Source organism: Pundamilia nyererei, unplaced genomic scaffold (assembly GCF_000239375.1).
Source record: "Pundamilia nyererei isolate P.nyererei 1_Seehausen unplaced genomic scaffold, PunNye1.0 scaffold00116, whole genome shotgun sequence".
In the NCBI taxonomy this organism is placed as follows: Eukaryota; Metazoa; Chordata; class Actinopteri; order Cichliformes; family Cichlidae; genus Pundamilia; species Pundamilia nyererei.
In genome coordinates, this window is record NW_005187517.1 from 455169 (window position 1) to 463514 (window position 8346).

Sequence of the window (8346 nt, forward strand, 5' to 3'; positions counted from 1 at the left end):
ATTTATTGGTTTATTTTAGCTACTTACTTGTTATTATCAATATGTGAGGAAGATGACATCTATGGTCAATCAATGCTCCCTGCTTTCTTAGCTCTTAACTTAGACTCTCTTGTGTCTCCCCTACTGGTTGGATTGCTGGTCAGATTGCTGTTGTGGAGGATTTTATTCACCTACTTACCCAGAGAAGAGTTCATTCCACGGTGTCACATACTCTAATTTCAGCACCTTGGTTGCAGCTAGCTATGCTAGTCCCTTTGTTGCTCTGGATCTAGAGCTGAATACTGAGCTGAAGCAGTATTCTTCCCATATCCTGGAGCAGATGGAGAACTCCAAACTCCCTTTGACTGAAGCGTAGAACAAGGACTATCGTGGGCAGTCTAAAAAGATATTATTGAAGTTAATCTTCAAGCTGTGAGACTCGCTGGAGGTGAAGCTGCAGTTTGATTATTTGTATTTGCAGAGAATTATTACTGCAGAAAATTATCACATTTGCACAATATCTCTAAAACTAGAAACAGTAGCGGTTTTTGATACAGGCGACACGGGCGGTTGCCCGGGGCGGCATCACGGGCATCGGCAAAAAATAAATAAATTGCTCGTACTCATGCTGCCCCGACAAGTAGACAAGTTAACAAACAATAAATATAAGAAGAGTAAGAAAATAAATGTACACTTTAGGACCAGGGGTAAAGAGATCAATAACAATTTAAATTTATAATTTACAGTTTGATGATTTAAAGTCTCACACGCAACCTGTCGAAAGGGGAGGGGGGTCGGCTGCTTCCAAATAGAGCGCATTTCATTCATAAAACAGGCTAGGACCGCCACTGACTAGAAACATCCTGTCTCAGAGTAAAGCTATAAATAATAAGAATTATTGAAAATTCTTTATTTATCACTTCTAGGCTGGAATGTTGTAATTCATTATTATCAGGCTATCTTAAATACTCCCTGAAAAGCCTTCAGTTGAATCAAAATGCTGCAGCGAGAGTACAGATGGGGACTAGAAAGAGAGAGCATATTTCTCCCATGTTGGCTTCTCTTCATTGGCTCCCTGTTAAATCCAGAACTGAATTTACAATCCTGCTCCTCATGTACAAGGTTTTGAATAATCAGGCCCCATCTTATCTTATTGACCTCATATTACCATATTACCCCAGTAGAGCACTTTGCTCTCAGATCACTGGCTTACTTGTGGGTCCTACAATATTTAAAAGTAGAATGGGAGGCAGAGCTTCAGCTTTGAGCCTGAATTTGAAGGAGAGAGACACCCTCTCTACTTTTAAGATTAGGCTTAAAACTTTTCTTTTTGATGAAGCTTGAATTAAATTATGTAAACCCCTAAACACTGCCACAAAAAGAAACTAAATCAATGGGAGGCGAGGGAGGAGTGATTTAGATTTTTTGTCTCCATATTTCTTCCAAGTATATAATAACCCGTTCATCTGGTTAAAGTAGATGGTCGTCACAGACTAGATAAATTACACATTTGCCACTCAAAGCACTTTAGACTTTCTTAATCTATTTGCACCTGCTCATTGCCTGAGTAAACTTGTTTCAAAGGTCAGCAACTGGCAATGACATTGATCACAGTGTGGGAGTCTGCTGAGCTGAGTGAGTATACAACAACGCTTCCTGAAAATGGCTTTGAAGTTTAATAATAGGAAATGTGCATGCTGAGCAGTGTTAAAGGATATTTCTGCCAGGGTCAAAGCAAGATTGTTATTTTATCTGTAGTCATTTATATTTGGTGGTATGACGGTGTTCTGGGAGAGATGAAATATGCCAATAGGAAGCACAGAAGGGCAACAGAAAATGATGATGTAATGTTCAGTATTTTACAGAACAATTAAGCAGAAGCAAATCGTGCTGTATGGATAGCACGAGGTGTTCGGCTCTACTGATACTCAAAGGTGAAACTGTAAACAGCACACAGATGCCTGTCAATTATAGGGAAACCACTGTAAAGCATCTCAGCAAGACGTTGTTCCACCACAAGCCTCACAGCACAGCTCCAGTGCTTCTCGGCATGGATTGGCATCTGGGCACTGGAGGAATGGACACCTGTTTTGATAATGATGGTGGTGGAGAGCACAGTCTAACGTGTCAGTCATCTGTCCGTACCTCCGAGTGAAAACACAACTCAACAGCAAGACTGTCAGAAAGACGGAGAGCACACACACGGCTGGAAAGTAGATAGTGTGAGAGGCCTATCTGAGGTCAAGCTAACAAGGGGATTATTTGCAGAGGAGTGAGAAAATATTGTGAGTGAGAAACCGACACAAAGAAACTGGGTTAAAAGAGCGAGAGTCAGCAGCAGAGTGTGGATGACTGATGTGTGGACAATCCAGGTGTTTACACTCAATATAATAACACGGGCACACGCAGCCACGCTACAGAGTAATGATACGATTACACTGCGGTCATGACACAAAGTCGCAACACCTGCCAGGGAGCAGCTGTCAAACAAAACTACACGAGTGTTGTTTTTCAAAGTGCAACATTCTCAGGCCGATCGTTGCACGCGCAATCCTGACTGTGGTGACATTTCCAGGTACGTGTTTCTTCCTTGTCGCGTCGCCTCAGTTTAAGATGTTGTCATTTGTGTTTTTCACGAAACACGACTGGAGAAAGTTCCGCTATTTACAACAGTAGGCCGACAGGCGAGCGTTGAAGTCAACGGGAAGTCAACAGCGCTTGGTTTTCCTAGGAAGTGAAGCATGGCCTCGTTCCCACCCACCCTGAAAGCACCCCGCCCCGCCTGCTGCACTCCCAGCTGGCCTATAGAGGCAAGACAGCGCACATGGGCGGAGGAGCAGATGAAGTGGGCGGTCGACTATCCCTGTGATTGCAAAAGGAAGTGTGTATGTGTGAGGCAGGGTTCTAACAGTCTTTGGGGGGGGGACAGGACGTTTTGGATCAGTCATCTGTAAGAGGTGGATATCACACTGTACACAGCTATAGTGTACTGTATTAGCCATCATGCATACACACATTACAAACCCAACTGCTGACCGGGAAGCATCACTTCTATGGGTTAAAAGACCTGTTAAAGCATCCCGTGTAAAGTATATAGGCAAGAAAATGCAAATGAACTTTCAAACCAATTCATGGTAAGGCATTGTTTACATGCTCCTTTGAGCACACTCAATGCTGTGGCATTTTTACACTTCACTTCCCAGACTTTGTGTTGACTGGGATCTTTTGTGTGTGTTTCTGTGTGTGTGTGTTTACTTATCAGAAACACATGAGCATTTTCCCAGGAAAGACATAGACAGACAGTCCTAACTGAAAGCTTTATCAAAAAGGAACGTTTTAAGCCTAATGTTAAAAGTAGAGAGGGTGTTTGTCTCTTGAAGTCAAACTGGGAGCTGGTCCACAGAAGAGGGGCATGAAAGCTGAAGGCTGAACCTCCCATTCTACTTTTAAATACGCTAGAAACCACAAGTAAGTCTGAGAGCAAAGTGCTCTGCTTGAGTGATACGACTGCTATGAGTGTTACTATAAGATTCAATTTTCAATTCAATTCAATTCAATTCAATTTTATTTATATAGCGCCAAATCACAACATAAGTCGCCTCAAGGCGCTTCATAGATACAGAGAAAAAAACCCAACAATCATATGACCCCCTATGAGCAAGCACTTTGGCAACAGTGGGAAGGAAAAACTCCCTTTTAACAGGAAGAAACCTCCGGCAGAACCAGGCTCAGGGAGGGGCGGCCATCTGCTGCGACCGGTTGGGGTGAGAGAAGGAAGACAGGATAAAAGACATGCTGTGGAAGAGAGACAGAGGTTAATAACAGATATGATTTAATGCAGAGAGGTCTGTTAATACATAGTGAGTGAGAAAGGTGACTGGAAAGGAAAAACTCAATGCATCATGGGAATCCCCCGGCAGCCTATGTCTATTGCAGCATAACTAAGGGAGGATTCAGGGTCACCTGGTCCAGCCCTAACTATATGCTTTAGCAAAAAGGAAAGTTTTAAGCCTAATCTTAAAAGTAGAGATAGTGTCTGTCTCCCGAATCCAAACTGGAAGCTGATTCCACAGAAGAGGGGCCTGAAAACTGAAGGCTCTGCCTCCCATTCTGCCTCCCATAAAATGGGGCCTGATTATTTAAGACATCCTATATGAGGAGGGGGTTAAATTTATTCTAACAGGGACCATATGAAAAGAAGCTAAGATAGGAGAAATATGTTGTGTCTGTCTAGTCCCTGTCAGTAATCTTGCAACAGCATTTTGAGCATTTCTGAAGGGAGTTTTTAGGACAACCTGATAATAACGGATTACAATAATTACTGTAATTATAATTACAGAGTGTTTGTTTCTGAAATCCAAACTGGAAGCTGGTTCCACAGAAGAGGGGCCTGAAAGCTGAAGGCTCTGCCTCCCATTCTACTTTTAAATACCCTAGGAACCACAAGTAAGCTACTAGTCGGACAGCAAAGTGCTCCATTACCATCAGTCCTTCTTTTTTAAGTTTTGCATAATGGAGTAGGCGTGTTTTGGCTCCAATGGATAGCTCTATTTGGACGACACTACAGCTGCCTTTCGTGTTGTAGATAGAGATCATAATATATTGAAATATTAGTGTGATGTTGGTAAACAAAAATATTCTCTCCATTTTTCTCATCACATTATATCAAGTGAAACATCCTGAATACTCTCTTTGGCATGAAGCCCTCATTTATTGTCAGCTGCAGTAAACATTGTCTTCTTGCAGAAAAAAATACACTTTTAGATGCAACAGAGCAGAAAATTGGAACTGAGCTACATTTTTTATATAGATATAAAATATCAGATTATTTGAACACCATACCCTGCAGTCACAAAATCTCACAACACATTTAATAATAATAATAATAATAATAATAAAACAGCACAAATCAAAAAGCTATATTTTAGGTTGTCAGAATTTTACCTGTGGTTAAGTTAGTTCAGTCGGGACCACTAAAGTCAAAAGGAGATTAATATTTCTGCCTGCATTAATTTAGATTTGGCAGCATGGCTCTGTTTACGGACCTTCTCAACCTTCCAAATGTGCATATGTGGAAAACATAAACCAGAGAGAGCAGCAGGTAGACTCAGCACAGAGGACAGGAGGCATCAAAAACAAGATGTACTCACTGGCCAGGTCAGATACCCCTTTTTCCTTTTCTCAGAATAGCTTCAATTCTTCATTCAGCAAGATGCTAGATCATTCTGCAGAGATGTTGGTCCATACTGACATGAAAGCATCATGCATTTATGTAGCCGATTTATTGGCTACACATCCATAATGCAAATTTCCACATAATCCCAAAGATGCTCTGTTAAATTGAGGTCTGCTGGAGTGTGCAAACCATTTGGGTACACTGAACTTATTACCATGTTCAAGAAATCATCTTGAGATAATTTGGGCTTTGAAAAAAAATGTGTTATCCTCTTGGAAGCAATCATCAAACAATGGGTACACTGTGCTCATAAGGAGATGGACATGGTCAGCAGCAGCAGAAACCATCCCCAGCACCTTTACACCACTAATACCATCCTGAACCAATGATACCAGATCATCATGGATCCATGGGTCAACAAGCTGTCTTGACCGTGAATGCACTCCCAAATGCAAGTTGCTGCCATGTGATTAGCTGATTATATCTTTGCTTTAATGAGCAGTTCAGCAAGTGTACCTAATCAAGTGGACAGTGAGTGTATATGACATTAGGTCAGAGAGGATTAAGTGGGGCGCTGGGGTGGATGTTGCAGATGGGCTGCATCTGTGGTCATTGCTCAAGAATCTTAAAAAGCGCTCTAGATGAGATTTGCTGATTTGATTTCTGGAAGTCATCAGCTGATGGCAGGTTGCCATTTAGGTTTGATGATCTGGTGGGATTACAGCTGAGCTTGACTTTGTGGCCTCTCTGAACAAATGCTGCACTTTAATTTTCATCAGCGAAAACCAACAAAAAAAGTTTCTAAATTATCCTCGATACTGATTTACAAAAAAATTCCAATCCAACAATCAGAGTCGGGATATTTCTATTAGCAACACTGACATTTTGTCTCTTGTGCTACTTGTGCTTGTCGTATAACACACATTTTAGTGTGTAAAGGATGAGCATTTCACAAGAAATAAACACACTGCACAGTACAGGCTGATGGGTCCGTCATAGTTCAAGAGCCGTTCATGGCCATGGCTGCAGCCGAGGAAAGGTTATGGCCCTGCTTTGAACTGCGCTCGAGGTTTTGTTATGTCTTGTTTTATATCAGCTGATCAGGAGGATATTTTTTTGAAAGCGTATTTTCGCTAGGGCTGCCTGCTAAGATGCTTTTAAGCAGATTTACCCTTTGGCCAGTAAATAAGAGCCTGATTAATAGATAGAAGAGAGAAGAAGTGGAGTGGAAAATGAAGTGAGGACTTGAAAGAAAACCTACATCTAATTTGTGTCTCCTTGACTATTTTTCAAGCCATTTTCCTTCCCTGTCTTCTTGTCATTCTCTCCTTTGCCTTTATCTTTCATGCTGTGTCTCCCGTGCTGCCTTTTTTTGTTTTTTACCCTTATTCCCAATTACTTATACCCTCAATCCAATGTCTGTTTTCCATTCTCAGTTCTTTACTGCCTGATCTTTCTTCGTCTTTCCCTTTCTTTCCTTCATCTTCTCTGCTTCCTCTCTTCTCTATTTCTCTTGTGGACCAAACAGTCCAATAACAGCTGGGGGAAATTATGCATGAAAACTCATCCGTTGCTCTCTTAATAATTATCCACTCATGCAATTAATTGACTTTCCTTTCCAGGAACTTTGTTTTCTGTCTCCTGTTTCTGCTTTTCTCTCTCCCCAAGCAGGATTTCCATTTGAGATTCATTGTTTTTGGGCCTTTTTTCTGGATAAGTAAAGGCTGACATTGTCAGGACCACGACTCCAAGGAATGGATTTGGTTAACTAGGTTTTTAGCCCTGTCTGCAAGTTAAATATATAGTTTAGTGTTATCTTCAGATCTATGTATACCTGAATGCACTTAGTTACACATAGAATCATGCCGTTATTTTATGCTTTCTCACCCACAGATAATAACGTGCCCTTTATTGAATATAACTAAATTGCTGATTGTGTCTGTGTCTTATCATGACTTAGTGTCTGTATATTCTTGTGATTCTGCATTTTGGTCCTCATTTACTTCCTTTGCAAGCATCGTTTTTTTTTTTTAAATCATTGCTGACCTTTAATTCTCAATCCAGATGTCTAGCTCTTTTTCTAAGGTTGAGACGTTTTACCTGAAATCTCTGCAGTGGTTGTGCTTTCTGAAATGCTTTCCCTTCTTTGCCTCTGACAGGCACCTCATCTGACCCATATATAGATATCTATAGTACAGAATCATCTGTGTGACTATCCTTACACTCAGTGTTTTTTGATCACTGTTATGACTCTATCAGTTAGACTGTTACACGTGTATAGTTAGTCAGATTTTTTACCCTAGAACACTAATTGGAGTTTTGTAACACTATCCTTACACGTGGGTGAAAATCACCTGATATTAGTGTTCTTGATTAAAAGATAAAAGGACTTTCATCCATTGGCTAGGGCCAATATTTCACTTGCTAGCAAACTACAGGTTAAGTTTAGTAGAAGATCCTGCTATAGGTTAAAATATACACTTTTACAACAGTTTTCATGAATATAACTCCCAAACATCAATTTTATGATTGTTCACTTTTACAATAGTCTTACTAATGGCTACTCGCTGTGCTTCAGCAGCAATGTGATAATAAAATATTGTTTTCTTTCAAATACATACACATACATCAATACATATCCATGTAATCATGGATGCAAACATTGATAGTATATGCACATTTGGTGGTATAAAGTATGAGGCTTTTATAGTCTTGGTGGCATTACTGTTGAACAGCTCTAGCTCCTAAGCTGTTTCAAGCCAGAACCAATTAGCCACTGAAAAGTACATTTTAAGCTAATGGCTAAGAAACTGAATTTCCGTTAGCAGCATAAATTCCAACTATGAATTTTACACTGTTCATTCAAAACATGTATTTGTGCTGTCTGAAATCCTTGGGCCTGTCTCAATATGCGTACTTGTGTGTACTTGGTACAGCTAAATATCCCAGAATGCATTTCGTTCAAAACCCAAACGCGGCAATGGCAGAGGAGCGTGGCTAAAACCTTTTAAATATTACTCTTTCTCTGTCACAAAATAAACTTTTAAGTTATTTTCAAGAGAGAATGTAGCTGTGTAAGCTTCAAATATCTGCTCGATTTATCAAGATATCATATATTTCCAAACCTCTGTTACCCACCAGCTCCATAGCTAGGGAGGTCGAGGATCACTAGAGCCAGCGAGAGTAGCGGA

At 40.5% G+C, this 8346-nt stretch overlaps 1 protein-coding gene across 1 annotated transcript in view; it reads left to right on the forward strand.

Annotated features, from left to right (window-relative positions):
* Nucleotides 1-8346, forward strand: part of LOC102194653 (plexin-A1-like) — a 166597-nt gene that overhangs the window by 128172 nt on the left and 30079 nt on the right. The window lies entirely within an intron of this gene.